Source organism: Cuculus canorus, chromosome 9, assembly GCF_017976375.1.
Source record: "Cuculus canorus isolate bCucCan1 chromosome 9, bCucCan1.pri, whole genome shotgun sequence".
NCBI classification, from domain to species: domain Eukaryota; kingdom Metazoa; phylum Chordata; class Aves; order Cuculiformes; family Cuculidae; genus Cuculus; species Cuculus canorus.
In genome coordinates, this window is record NC_071409.1 from 16942506 (window position 1) to 16958662 (window position 16157).

Below are 16157 nucleotides of genomic sequence, written 5' to 3' on the forward strand. Positions count from 1 at the left end.
GTAGGATTCCCAGGAGCTTGCCGATGAGAAAGGTAGGTTGCAGTGGTATAGCCCAGTTTCATGCCAAGTTACTACAACTGCAAATGATGAGAAGGAAAATAGTCTGTCAGCTGTGGATTTGCATATGTAATTTGCAGGGTTAAATGGAAAGGCACATGTAAGTTTCATCCATAAGTGGTTTTGCAATTGTACACATATACAATGCAGAAAACCAAGTCTTGAAAGTGTCCCGGTATTACAGAATAACATGTAAACTAAGAGCTCTGTGATACTGAGAGAGCCTGGGCAAAGGGCCAGCAGCTACTGAGTTGTAATCTCATCTGACCAACAGAATCACTGTGGTTTTAAGCAAGTAATTAAACTTTCCACTGTCTTGATTTTCTCCTTATGTTAGACACAGCCCAGTACTTTCCCCTTTATGTACAAGAAGGGTAAATAAAGCAGATGTGTAAGAACTAATACTTCACTGCATGACCTTTGCATTTTAAAGCACCAAAAGCAGTAGTTTTATTATATTACTCAGTTCTAGATTTATTCTCATCTGACAGCTATAGAACAACAATTGCAGAGAATACTACAGATTTGTGAAACCTTCATGATAGGCACTGCACAAAACCAATTCAAATCAGTGATTGTAAGATGATGCTTTATAGTAAAAATTAACGTCTCGGTGCACAGTTTCCCATTACATTAGCTTGATATGATAGTACATATTTTATAAACATCTAGTAACAATCAAGAAAGGGGCTGTAATCTATGACATACTCAGTGGACTGAATTACTTCATTTTACATCATTTTTCCTAAAACATGAACACATGGATCAAATAAAGCAACAGCAATAAATGCTTTTATTATTAAACCACTCAACCTTAAAAATAAGCTATAAAGCAAATGTAAACAGAAGCCCAGGTTCAGAGAGTGGAAGTCTTCTCTGAGATACCACGTGCTTTCCTTGGCCCTTGCAAAACAAAGTCTCAGAGTTAAACTTAACTTCCCTTGACCAATGTCAGTTAAAAGCAATTAGCGTGAAAAGGAAAACCAGATCTTCTAAAGCACATAAAACAGCTCAACTTATATCCTGTTCTACAGTGACATATCTAATCAGTAGCAATTTACAATTCTTGATATAACTCTTTCCACCTCTTTTTTGACCTGTGATGTATTATGTGCTGCAAACAGCACAGAAGTTACAAGTCCAACCTCTTCAAGGGAAGTCCTGCCTGAGAGACTGGGTGAGATGGCCATTGCTGAAAGCTCACAGGAGGAGAGACCTCATGCAAGCCGGTATAAGCCCTTTCGTTGTTACTTTAATGTTTCGTTACTATCCCTTCCTCTCACCCGTGAGCTGACATGGAACCTCTGTTCTTGAATCTGACCCAGATAAAAATTATCTCCACTGAGAAAATGAGAAATGCAATGTGAATTACCACCATAAACCAAAGGGAAATGTTCCTATTTTAAGTTTATTGCATCCATTATTTTCCATAGAGTGTGTTTCCAGCAAATACCTGTAAGAATGCCAACCCTTTTGTATTGCCTACAATTAGCTTATCTCCAATTATATAAACAGGAACCTGATGACAGTCTTCAGTAACAGAGGTATTATGGGGAAAATAAAGGTTGCTCTACTTTGAGTGTAGGTCTTAGCAGAAAACAGATTAAAGCTTATGTGGATACAGAAAATAATAGATAGGCTAATTCTATTGTCTGCCTCCCCTAAATTATTTTATTAGATGGAACATATTAATTATAATGAAAGAGAGCCCCTGACTCTGTTGGCTTCTAATGAAAATTCCTTTGTAAGATCACGGCAGGATTTCCCACCATTTTCTCTTTCTGATGAAATTAACTCCCTATGGTTGGTCACCAGGATAAGCTCATTTTAGCCAATCAGCTTGGGAGCTGCCATTTACCTCACAAAGGGAGAAAAAGGTATCTGCTGTCATAGCAACGAGTGGCTTTGCTCTGATCATCTTTGGATCCTTTAGCATAATGAAAGACACCGGCTTGCTTTTTAGATGATTAATCTTTTCCCCTGTGAACCTACTTGAATACATTAGCAAAACAAGTATGAAAATTTTGTTTATCCCAAGACAATCATTAGAAAATTACCTGCAAGAGTAATTCTCATTAGGGCAGAGTTTGTGAATAGCAGACCATATGGTGAATGAAAGCAGCAAGAAGCAATAAAATCTCAAAGCTGCAACAGGTTGCAAAGTTTATCAGGTTTCAAACTGAATGTTTAAATCAGCTAAGTGTCAAAAGTTGTGGAAAATTGTTTTCTTACCAAGATTCCAGATAAGTCACAACAGGAAAACTCAACAGATTATACAGCCAAGCCTGCAAATCCTTACTTACTCAAAGACTTCTGTGTATGGCCAGTAGTGCTAATTCCAAAGGGCCTGATCCCAGTCACATCCTGTAACTCTAAAGAATCTTATTACCTTCAATGGTGCTAAGCTTACAGCTGAATTTACGGGACTAGATTCTTATCTTAGACTGGTATGAATGTAGATATTATTACAGTGATATTTAAATGACATAAAATTAAAATAATAGAGTATTACGTACAACTTTTGAGAACCAACTGCAGAAGAAAATGTAAGCAAAATGAAGATTCCACAATACATTCTCCGACTTTGTCAGCATTCAGAAACTCCTTATTTTAGCTATGTAAATTATGAGTAGTTAATACTATACTGGGGCAAGCTGAAAGAAAATTGAGATCATTTGCGGTATTGAAATAGTCTAATTATCATCTTATACCTACAAGGAGTCCCAGTAGAACAGATTTGGAATTCATACTATGTAAAACTAAAATTACTCCTCCAGTTTCAACAAATCATTAGGAAAAAAAAAATAGAAGAAGAGGAGGAAGAGATAAAAATTTCCATGAGGTATTATCAGCTTGGTTCTGGGAGCAAAAACTGATGTGATTCTGTGGAACCTGCCTGTGCACTGGTGCCAGCCTGTTCATACCAAAGGATTTTTCTCTAAGTGATCCCATGTAAGCACGTGTATTTCTCACCTTAACAAGAATTTTTCTTCCAAACAGGGTTCAGTTTGGATTTCTCCCTAGTCACAAGTCTAAGATAAATCCAATGGTCTGTCGCCTTTTTTTTTTAGAAACAGAATTCCTAGTAACAGCAGTCAATCAGTAGTGTCCTCTGTTATCCCAGTCTCTCTGCCACAAAAGAGTACAGTGTTTTTATTACCTTTCGAAAAATCTCTGTAGCTTTTAAAAATTCTGGGATAGAAGAGATTCTAATCACAGACAAGCCAGCCCAATCATTTAACCTTACAACAGTTACACACTGTCTTCAAGGCCCAAAGTTCCAGGATAATGACAGGAGGATGGAGAGGCCGTTTCCCTGTGCAGCACTTTCATTTGAATTCAATGAAAACAGGTTTCACAATGGTGCCTCGAAACTAGCCAAGCTGTATATCAAGCTCTATGAAGTTCTATCAGTAGCTATTAATGGTGGTATAGATGGTTTGCTAGCTACAAGAGTTTTAAAGGATTATGACATTGAGTTTGTGATTTATTTAGTTATTTATTGCCTTGACCGGTGAACTATTCAGACTATATCTCCTGTCCTCAAATGGACTTCTGAGAGCTAGCAGAGACACTAAGTAAAAAAGCGCAGACTGTTGGTGTTCTAGAAAGGTTCACCCATTTGGAAAACTCATTTCCATCTCTCTTCTGGCTGTTCCGTGGGGGAAGGGGAGATGTGACACGCTCAAAACCAAAAATAGAAGTACTAGTTTCTGTTGAAATTTGAAGATCACTTTGTAACCACCTTTTTCTTCACATGACCTTAAAGTTATAGTGGAAAATCTCCGGGGAATGGTCTTCAAACTGAACTTCTTTGATCCAAGATCTATGGGGCAAGTGGGCTCAACCAGCTGCTGGGTACAGCAAAATCAAAATAAGCATGATTAGGATATTTCAAAATCCATTTCATTACACCAAGCCTCAATTATTTAGCATGTAAATTTTTTCCAGGGCCCTTGATGGAATGTCAGTATCAGCCCCAACCACTGAAAGCAAAGCAATGACAGATGCAATAGCATCTCCAGGGTGACTTCAGATTTTCATCCATATGAAGTAATTAATCCTCACTTTGTGTGTGTGTGTGTTCTGTTTTATTATTTTTCCTATAATATCTACAGTTGGCAGACAAAATAATTGGAAACTTTATCCCCCCCTCCCCCGTATTATTAACATTACGGAAATGCACAGATTAAAAAGTATACATCATTTTAAAAGTTTATTCATGGTCATTTCTTACATTCGTATTCTATTAATTTACCACTCAAAAGAAAATTCAGTGGGTTTGATGAAGAACTATTTCTATACCCTTAATCTACTTTATACCAATGAGGAGAGGTGAAAAATGTTCTTTAACAATTAGAACTCCTTAGATCCATGTTGTGCATTAAATGGTAACTATGTAATTAAAACGAACATATTTAAAATCTGACAACAATTGGTGCATCTCCAGCATTTAAAATGATTGAATTATTAATAATTCATGCTCGAAACCCCATATGTGGGCAATGAAGCAGAAGAAGAGATGAAAACGAAGTCTGATCCATGACTAACCTTACATCTGTACAGAGCCTGAGTAAACAGACTAACAGCATTATGTTTTCTACAACATTTACCCAAATACAGTAGGAAACTGTGACACCATAAGATGTATTTGCAGTGATGCTCAACTGTTAGTTAATAGCATGTGGGTGGGGGAAGGCCATGCTAAAAATACAAGAATACAGATACACATAGCAAGTCCAATTGAATCAGAGTACTGAGTGGGACAGATGCTTGAGAGATTTCAATTACACTAGTTAAAGCTAAATTTGCTTCAAAAAATTCAGATGATCCAGTCCAACCTTTATGATTTCAGTGCTGGTTTCAATGAATATCAGGAAGGTTATCTCTAGCACTGTATGGTCAGACTTTTAAAACAGAAACAGTCACTCTGGAAGGGAGAAATTCTTCACTCTGAGGGTAGTGAGGCACAGGTTGCCCATAGAAGTTGTGGATGCCCATTCCTGGATGTGTTCAAGGTCAGGTTGGATGGGGCTTTGAGCAACCTGAACAAGTGAAGGTTTCCCCAACTTGGAGGAGGGGGGGGCTATAACTAGATGATCGTTAAGTTCCCTTCCAACCCAAACCATTCGGTGATTCTTCTGAGATGCTAGTCTACATTTAAATTAGTCCTTAGAAGACTAATCACATTGTCTCTTAGCTCATTTATCCTATCCAGCAACATATTTTGAATTTTATTAGATCTGCTCCCATGAAATTAGTCTGAACTAAAAATTTACACAAGCAACTCACCATACCATATGTCTCTGTATCATTTCAGCCAGAAATTCAAACGTCACATATGATATTTCATCTGATACCCTACAAACAAACTTAATTCCTTAATTATAGATCTAGGTTTGCACTTCTCTCTTTTTTTTTTTTTTTTTTTTTTTCCAAATCGTCTTTCCTTTTATACCTTTCTTGGCAAATTTGATGCTGCAATAAGTTGCATATGAAAACAATGGTGGTGACACGTCCAAGTTAGCTGCAAAGCCACTTTTCAAGCTCAAGCCAATGAAGCTGCACATTATGCCAAAGCCCTGATTCAAGAAGTTGCAAGAGAAGATTGAAGGGCACAGAAAAGGTAGAACTGCTCACTCATTGCATTAATAATAATAGTAATAATAAGTAGCAGTAGTAACACTACCATATTGCTGAATGCAATGGCCAGAGGCGAGAGCGTTGTCTACGAGAATTCCCAGGAGGGAAATACACACACAATATCCTTAGAAATACAACACTCTAAGACGTATACACGATGCTATACCTTTCATTAAGGGCCATGGTTATTTAAGTAATAGCCCCAAATACATTTGTGAATGGCAAGGCTGGACTGTACTCATATTTTTATCATTAAATCTTGATTTACATGCGTGAAGAGAAGTTACAAAGTTAGTATTTTAAAGATGCTCAACAATTTCTTTTTTAAAGTGTCATAAATAGATTTGTTTACTCCTGTGACCCTTTTGTTGTTCTGGTCCTAATCATCATTCCATATGTGTGGGGGGAGTGAGAGGAGAGACATGCTTATTCTGTGGCTGATTTATTAGAAAATCAAGACCATTCAGATTCAAATTCCACACCTCCTTAAATACATCACTGATGTTCTCTCTTTTCACACAATTTACTACCACATGTAAAGGTCAAGTCCACTGGTAAAGTAATTCATATGGTTATCCAAATCCTATCCAAAGCTATAAATTAATGTGACAAACTGCCTACAGCTTTTTTTTCTATTTCTAATGTTATACACAGGCAAGTCTAGCCCAGTGTACTGAAAATTAGAGTAAAATTGCAAACACCTCCCCCAAGAACAAACACACCAAACAGGAAGTCAATTAGTTTCAAGACAGGACCTGCTGAGAGAGACACAGCAATGATCTGAGTCAAATGCTAACTTTGGGCTTTCAGTGGAAAAAATGTGTACACTTTACTTCACATTTGCCACCTGTATCACCGTCACAGAGAGAGAAGTGCCAAAGGATGAAAAAAAAGCTACAAAATTTCATCAGAATCCTGATGTTCTCGATTTTACACAAAGCAACTAGAAGAGCTGCAGGCTGGTCTCCTAATGTTCTGAAAATTAAGGCCTATGGGAATCACCTGCAAACATATTGTTTTTCAGAACTTGCTGTTTCCTTAAAAATCTTAAGCCCGTGGTGTAACATGACGAATACTCTGCAAGCAGGCTTTACATTTTGTAGCCAGACTGAACTTACTTATTTTGAAGCCACAGACTGATCATCACTGTTGCCCTCAAGAATAGTCAAAGGAGATTAAACCATGGTGTGTTTTTTTCATTTCTGATACAGCTAGCAGTTAGACTACTGAACTTAATATCATAAACAAACTAGAATAATTCACCCTGCAGACTTCACTCAAATGAGCTAATATGCACCTGCTGAAGATTCAGCCCACAAGGAGGTAGTCTCCTTGGAAACTGCTCCTGATGGTATGAAATACAATGGGAACCGGCACTGAGAAAAACTTAGATTTGTAGAGGTTCTGGGAAAGGTGGTGAAAGATCAGGATTTTGCCCCAAAAATTAACCATCTGAAGAAGAAATTATCAAGTGTGTTATGTAATATTAGTTTAGGAAGCCCAGGGTAGACCTGGAAAGAAGACTCTCTATTAAGTCAAGAGATACTCCGGAGTTTGAGATATATAATCCATCCCAAATTACAATTTCCTTCACTGAGACTATGTAACTGAACCAGCATCTTCAGTGCAGTTTAACAAGTGTGGCTCAAGCTCTGCTATAAGCCTGAACATTTACAGCACCTGCTAACGTTCACTTGTTCTCACATGCTTTTAGAACATCTTTCATTTTTGATTAGCATTACGGCTACTTTCTGCTGTCCTCTCTCTTCCCAGGTCTTTCATAAAACCTGTCGACTGATTTATTCATGCGCTTATCTTTTAACTTGCTGTCACTAGACAGGTGCATACTTGCAACACCTCTTGTAGCTGAGCCCATTTAACAGCTCTGTTAGGGGTGGCCCATCCTTGCAAGACATTGAGCCTCACAGAAGTTAGCACCCTAAATACACATTGAAAGCGATGATTTAGGGCGCTCTATCTCACAGGCAATGCTCAGTGCCTTAGGCATCAGTTTATTCCTTGTTAAAAAGATTGTAAAAGGACCCTCCCTTCTAACTATCTAATGTTATTTTAATAGACTACATTACATGAACTTGATACAGTAGTGGTTATCTGAGTCAGAAGCTCCATTCCCTCCAAAGACTTCAAGGTAAAAGTAAATCCTTATAACAGAGACAGATAAGAGAGTTTGGATAGCGTCAGTGTCCAGGCGTGGGTGATCTTGTTTGCATATTCCAAACTCACTTGACCACACCTGCACTCAGGTGTTTTTTGTTGACATTTTACAGTCAGAGACTGGAGATGAAGGGAGAGAGCAAATGAAGAGTAAATTCAGAGGGAGATATCTTTATTTTTTTAAAGTCAACAAGACAGTAAGGAAAAACCTAAAGAGGTAATTCACATAAAGGAAGCAGGTTGCAGAGTCCATCTCTGGCAGTCATTCTATACTACTTTGAATCGTGCGATACTTAGGAGCTGAAGCAGAAGCCAATAGACACACGTGCATTCTCCACAGAGATCACTCCAGCACAAGTAAATCACAGAGGATATCAGATACATCTACACACATTCTCTCTTCTGTGCAAAACATCAAGGTCACTGCAAAGAAGAAAACGTCTTAACAGAGTGTGAAAGAAAAGTTTAAACAGTTTCAGTCCATCTCCAGGATGTTTTCTACTAGTTCTCCGACAAAAAAATTATCTAGATCTCTGCCTCTCAACTCCAGACTAATACCTTTTTGGAGACAAAATAAGTCTTTATAAGAAGGAAACTGAGTGCAGTCTCAGTCATTTCAAAGACAGAAGATTCTGTCTTCAGCTCTACAATGCTTATTTCCAATTCTAGCCCAGTATTGTACAGGTAAATGCATGTCCTACAGCTACAGACCAACACCTTGGCTAAAACATCCACGCCTCATTCAAAATATTTATATAGTGAAACATTTACTATAATTTTCAGAAATTACAAGATCACTCCCAATCACACACGCACACACACACGAAGTGCTCCACACAGCATAAACATCATAAGTAAAATTAACCATCGGCTCCTGTAATTTAAATTCCTTTGGATTTTAACAGTATGTCTGCATGAATCCTAAAGTTTTAGGAAACCTTGATAAAGCTTCCAAGTATAACTTTTTAAACCCTAAAACATTAGGTCAATGCATATGAAAACAAAACAAAGAATTCAAGTAACTGTAGTGGGAAGAAATTCAAAGCAGCAATAAGTTCAATATATTTTCTTTCATTCATGTGGGAACTCTTCCCAGAACAGTATTAGGTATTTCGCTTTCAGCAGGCTCTCCTCATAGCTCAGATGAGGTTACTTTTTTAAAAACAAAAACCACGTGCAATACAGTTTCCTTCTTGGTATGAGCCATGAAGCCAAGAGCAAATGATTCTTGGCTAGAACTGACAAAGACACCTCTCTAGGGAAGACCATGGAAGATCACAGTATTGTGACTGGAGGTGTTTATGTTTTAGACATGGTTATACCTGTTTGAGGTTGCCAGCAGGCTGGAGAAGGGGCAGCTTTGTGCTTATAACCAGCTGCTTTTCAAGGTCTCGGGTTCAGAAGATGTCATCAGCCTTTGTCAGACATTGTACGCTCACCACAGTCAGCTTTGGGAAACAGCTGTATATGCAGTAGAAGGTGGTTTTTCAGGCATTCTAAGGAACAGCACTTTCAAATGGAAGGAACCATGAGATTTGACATTTTTGTTGCTTGCTTCGGGGCTGAAAGGTTCCCAACCCTGTCATTTCATTTATGGGTAATGACACCCAGCATTTAGGACCAGATGTTTTTAAACATATCCTCTGCTGAAGAGATGAAGGCTATTAATTTAATGAGACTCATACCTCACATAAATCTTGTAAGGACAAGTATGATGAAAAGGAACTTCCTCCAAGTGACCAGACACATCAACGCCATGCTGCAGCAGGTTAGCTGTATCAGAGGCAGAAACATGTAGGAGTAACAACTACCTGGACAAGCCAGAAAGAAATCCACAGCAGAATGTGAGGTGTGGGGATTTCATTTTACCAACCTGAGCTTTTAGTAAGGACTGATCTCTCAACCTGACCTGAAGCCTTCATTAATTTCATCATTAATCATTTCTGAAAAAAAAAAGTGTTTGAAAAGTTTCCCTTGTCAGATGACATAAAGCCTTCAGGCAGAGCAGGTTTGAGCCGCAGCCTGCAGGGAGGCACAGCAGAGTGACCAGGCTCGGGGAGGATTTCTGCCCTGGTCCTGAAGAAGCTCTCTCATAACAAAACCCTTATTGCAAAACTACTCAGGATTGACCCAAAACCTGGAAGCTTCCTCTCAGAGAGAGGGGCTGCTCTGAGCCAGAGCAGGGAGTCGGGGGCTATTTCTACCTTGGAGACACCCCACAGCACCACCCAGGACAGCCCCTTCCTGCCAGACCCTGCCCCACGGGTGCCTCCCCAGCCCTTTCTTCTTCTTCTCTTCACAGCATTGCCGTGAAACTGGATTTACTTCAGCTTGCTATCTAAAGGAGCAGAGTTTCAGAAAGAGAGGCTCTTGTTCATCCATTTCTTCAGAGCAGGGTTTCGCCCCCTTCCTACACTTTATTGGCATTGGATCTGTTTCCAGACTATAAAGAACAAGTGAAACCTACGAGCCTCAAGCCTCAGGGCCAGATTTATAGGCAGCAAGAGAATCCTGTGATCTTTTCCCATATATTTGTCATTACAGGTGAAACAGACCTCTTGTTCTCAATCTGGAGATGATTTTATTGTTCATTTTTTCTTGTATGTCCTTAGGCACTTGGAGTCACAGCAGAGGTAAGCTGGGCCTCAGTGCAAAATATCACTCGGACTGAAAGCTTTCTGCTCTCTGGATTCTCACAGTAAAGACAAACCTCCACATATTCACCATTGTAAACGAGTCCGGTACCAGCAGCTGGAGAGCCTGGATTGGTTCTCTGGTTTTACAACCCATAATTAACCATTTCAGAAAAATAAGCATTTGAAAAGTTTCCTTTGTCAAATGAGATAAAACACAGGCAGAAAACAAATCCTCTAGAAAGAGTCACAGATTCGATGGCTCCTACCTATTTTAGCATTTTCCTTCATTTTAAGTGGGTTTTGTGAGAACAAGGCAACATAGTAAATTTGTCATTGGTAAGCTATTCCCTTTAGTTTATTACCTATACCACCCTGGAATCTGACGAGATTTTGTTGTTCTCCAGCTACCATTTCCAGAAATCTGACCTTGCCGTGGCCAGGTACTAAGCAAGACACTTTTTCATATACGATATATAGATGCATATTTACTAGTCAAACAGCTACCACAGTCAGGACATACTAACAGTAACTTGGCCGATACACAATGACACAGACAAGTCCTTTTTACTTTTGCACTGAAAAGGATTAAGGATATTCAAATACACAGCTACATCTCTGCTCAGAGATACTAGCAGCTTAACTGCAATGGTATGTGGCTGTTTCACAGCTAAATATTTACTACGTCCAAATTCTCTCTTTGAAAGTACTTGTGTGATAAATTTGCTTTTTATCCAACTATTAAACAAAGTTATTTTGAGGTATGGAAGAACAGGGTTCATTCCATTTCAAACCTTCTGAAAACAAATATCATCAGTTTAAAGATGTGAGAGTGAGTTTCCTTCACTACTTAGTGTTCTTTTAACCTTAGCTTGATCATGTCAAATGAAAATATTAATTACATTCACAACAAGAGTATTTATTGCTCACAAGACAAACTACTTCTTAGAGCTGTGAAAGAGGGTTCTATTGAAGGGAAAAAAAAATCAGAACAAAAATCATCTTTACAAAAGGGGAGTAAATTGGGAAAGGTTCACAAAACAAATGGAATAGGCAGGCAGAAATAACCCCTCCGTGGATCTTCCCCACCATCTGGAGCTAGTTTTGTTATGAGTTAAGCCTCTATTGAAATAAATTTAAAAAATCCAATCACAACCAGCAGGGGTGGGACTCAGGCCTGCAGAACTTCCTTAGCTTCTGCTAAGGGAGGAGTACAGTCTAGATCCTACTCACTCTGTCTTCTGCTCTGTACACCTCAAAACAGGTTCCTGGTTTCAACTCTCATTGGCCTTTTCCCCGCTGTGGCTGCCTAAGTAATTTTTGCTTTGAGACCATGCAGAACCTGAATAAATTCAAAGATTTCTTTTCATTTTTTTTTAAAAAGGAATAAAGTAGCCTTTATAAAACAGGAAAAGGAAAAAAAAAGAAAAGGAAAATAAATCCTTCCTCTTCCTCAAGAACATAGTCTTTCTCTACCTGGCAAAGGGCAGCCTGCTGAGCTGGCTGTCCAGTGACTGGAGATCCTCCATTGGCTTCTTATGACATACCAAGTGTTATTACGGCATTATTTTACTCTGCTTCTTGAATTTATGACGAGATTATCAGAGAGCTCCTGCAAAGTGCAGAAAGGTAACTTTAACTGAGCCAAGAGTCTGACATTAACCTTTCCAAACAGGCTTTGCTTCATGCTCAGGGCAGGGGTTTGTTAACTGGTTGAATGAATCAGCCAGCACACCAAGGTATTACAAATATAATCACTTATCTCTTTGCATTCAGTCTGGACATCTAAGTGCCTGAACTCCTATGCTTTTACCTCCAGCAGCTTTAAAGAGGACTAGTGTCTGCATTGCTGGGCTTGTTTTTCTCCTTGAAGTCTGCAAGCTGTATCACGCCAGAACATGGAACTCCTCTTAGATATCAAAACTTTCAGACAGCTAAGTTCCTAAAGCAAACACCACCAAAGAATATGATGGCCCACACACCTTTAGGGCACTTACGTTACAGACATCAGTACATGTCAGAAAGGTTTAAGATGGGATAAAATAAACAGGTATAGAGTTATTGTCTTTAATTATCCTGTGGATTTTCCCTCTTTTCCCATCCCCATGGCTTTTAAAAAAAAAAAAAAAAAAACCACTACCACAGAACCGGAAAAACATGAACTATCATTAAGTCCAGGATCATGGCGAGTATCTCTGCAGTTGGACAAAATCATCACAACAAGCTTCACATCTCAGCCAACTCAGGCTTCAGAGAGACCACCCACCACAAGTGTTTGTAGACCTCACCAGTGCAAACTAGACCAGTCCCTGGTGAAAATAAATAGTTTGAGAGCCTAGCTTCGGCAGATTGCCTTGTACAGACATTTCTATCATCTTCCTACATTAGTAATTTATGGAGTCATGGTCCAGCCACCCCTGAATAGCAGACTACACAAACATCTCCACAGCAGGCCCTGCAGAGCTTGAATACTCCCCACCATGATTCTGAAAGTATCAGCCATCTCTCCCAAACAGAGACAAAAACTGAGGTATCAAGGGTATTCCTGCTTCTAGATAACAAGAATATTTATTTTCAAACTTCACTGTTCTACACAGCAAGTACCAGAATTCTCTTTTTGCCTGTGGATTTCTCAGGAAGATATCTGTGGGTTTTGTACACAAGACCTATCTTGATATCTCCTCTTTTTTTCCTCCTCAGTTCCATTTAATTATTTCATGTCAATGATTAATATGGTATATAGGATAAGGAGAAGGTAATGACAGTTAAAAAATACTGTTTATATCAATTGCTAAATAAACCTCACAAAGCTACCGTCTCCTATTGCCACTGCTGCAAATGCTAGCTGCACATATAAGTTGGATAGTTGCACCTGAAACCTTAGTAAATCCATTCAGAACAATTCAACATAATGTTTGGATTATTCATTCTCAGCAGAGCCTTTAATCACTGCACAACTTTCTCTTTATTATTGATTAAAGTGTGCCAGATATGTGCAAAACAAATATCATGCAGCATTTGGATTTACTTTTTGGATATGATTAAAAGAAAAGAAAAAAGTGTGAGTTTTTCCACTGTTCAATTTTAAGTCCTTGACATACTAATGAGTGACAATGATTTCACAATTTGGGAGTACTTTCTGATGAGTGTCTCAGTGGATTTGGTTGATTGCAGCATGCTCAGAGAGCCAATACACACAGAAAAGAGTATCAGAAAAAAATTATATGACAGTATTTTTATTATAAAATAGACTCCTGGTGATTTTCACATCTATATTGTTCTTGTATATGTGTCAATATATACATCACACTCTTAGAATATGTAATATATATAAACAGTCTGTCTTAGTCAAAGATATTGGATACATTAAAGGGCGAGAAGGAAGAAACAACTGACTAATGGTTTGGTGTGGTAGACAAAAATCAAGGAATTTGTGTATCAGATATTTTCCCTTCTAACAGCATCACATGCCATGTAGATGTATGATAAATTAAATTAAACAGTTCAAAAAGCGCTCCAAGTTACTGGTTGGATTTGCCTTATCAAAGTGACCTTAAATGCTCTCTGAAGGAATCATAACCTGTCTTTTCAGTAAACAAAGCTGTCCTTTGAACCTGGGAGTAACTCACTCTAGATAATTGATATCTAATATAGCCAGTTTGTTTCGAGGATCTGAATTGTTTGACTGTAAATGTTTTTTTCTCAAAGGAATGTTGTCAAAGTATTAATGGAAAGGTTTATCCAATAATGTTCTAATATCTGTTGGGAATTAAATAGAAAGCGTCTATATTTAAGGATTTGCATCAGGTTCCTCTTGTAATTGCACAGCCGTGTTATCAAGCATTTGTGCTACAGATTCCGCACTTACAGCATATGGCCAGAGGTGCCATTCTGAATCTACTCCATTATCGTGCAACTATACCAAAAACCATCAAAAACCCCCAAAAGTCTCATGCACTGTACTTCAACAACGTCAAAGTTTCATCCCAGATATCCACTCCTAAGCTCTCATCAGTATAATTGAAATACTTGTGGTATCTGTCATCTCTTTTGCTACATCACAATATCTGATCACAACTCAACAGTTCTCTCAGGAAAAGAAGAGGTTTTAAACTTGTGAAATAGACATAGCTTTCAATGTACAGCTGTTGTCCAGAGCAAAATATTATCATAATGTTAAAGGCCTGAAATCTGACATTGACATTGAAGTGGCATAATTGAAGATTTGTTTGGGTAACTTAACTGTGACACTGGCATTGAGGGTTGCTTTAGCAGCAACTGATGTAGTCAAGTAACACAAATACTTTATTTGGGAAAGGACAATTTGAAAAGCAGTACGAGGCACTCTACTACACATAGGAGGTTATACCAGAGAACTCCACTTAAATGAATCAAGCAAGAGAGCACCGAGTTCAAGGAACAAGAAAAAGAAAGTGCCTAACAAAGCTTTTCTCCTCAATTCTATCATCACTGAAATTTCAGGATGCTAGCCAGTTTCCTGCATTTGAAAACAAAGCAACATTTTACAAAATATTGACATCTGGAATTATTCATGCAGAGATTTCTTTGAAATTTAAGTGGAGTTTCCCAAAACATACAGGTGTGAGGAGTCCAATCACTTCAGGATTAGCTGTTCCTCAGAAATCTTAGCAATGATATGAAATTTGAAGCTCTTCTTGAACTTTTCTACTAATTCAGTAATTACTGCTGTGCCTGAAATTGGCCTCTTTCCTGTAATTACTCAGCATGTATTTTCAATCAAAGAGGTTTACACCTGACTTTAGATTCCAATTAACACCCAAGGTGGACTTTTTGTTTAAAGCTTAATAAATCAGGGATTTTTTTTTCCCCAGCGTAATATTTCACTGGCCCACACCGACAAACACAAAGTACATACTCTGGACATCAGGAGATCTGCCGCAGAGTGTGGTCAAACCATGATCAACTCAGATTTGCAGGTCAATCACCTTGCGTTCAGGCACACAGGCATATCTCCTAATTTCTCCCCAACTACAATGAAGGGTTTCACTGTCTCAGCTTAACATGCACAGAGATGGCATTCCTTCAAATTCAGTACTAAGAAACGTGTATACAAAATAAATATTTTTTTACACACTTCCACAACTGGAAACCACATTTCTTTCAACTCTGGCTTCAGACTCACATGAGAACGTGGAATCCTCTTTAAAAAAAAGACAGGAAACACATTGTTTTAACCACCTGTTTTAAAAGGAGTGTCCTGATAGAGATGGACAAGGGCAGGGACTAAGGGCAGGTGAAGTGAACAAGGTCATGTTAGATATGCGATATGAAGAAAAATTGAACAAATTATTAGCTTTTAGGATAAAAGAGTGTAATAATATACAGAGGATTGCTCTCTTCCAACTGTCATTCTGAATGAAACCCTATGACCCTAGTTCTTTCCCTAAAGCATCTCCGTGATGGATTCTAGACAGTTAATACTGAAACATTTAAGGAAGCAAAGCTAGCAGGCGTTTTGCTTGAGGAAGGACTGAATTAACAACTAAAGACAGTCAAATTGCCCCTATAGTCTCAGTGGAATGATACTGCTGCAAGAGCCTGATTGCAAAGCTGTGTCATTGTGCTGTACGAGGCTTTTCAAGGTAGCAAAGATAATTTTGAAGTTGC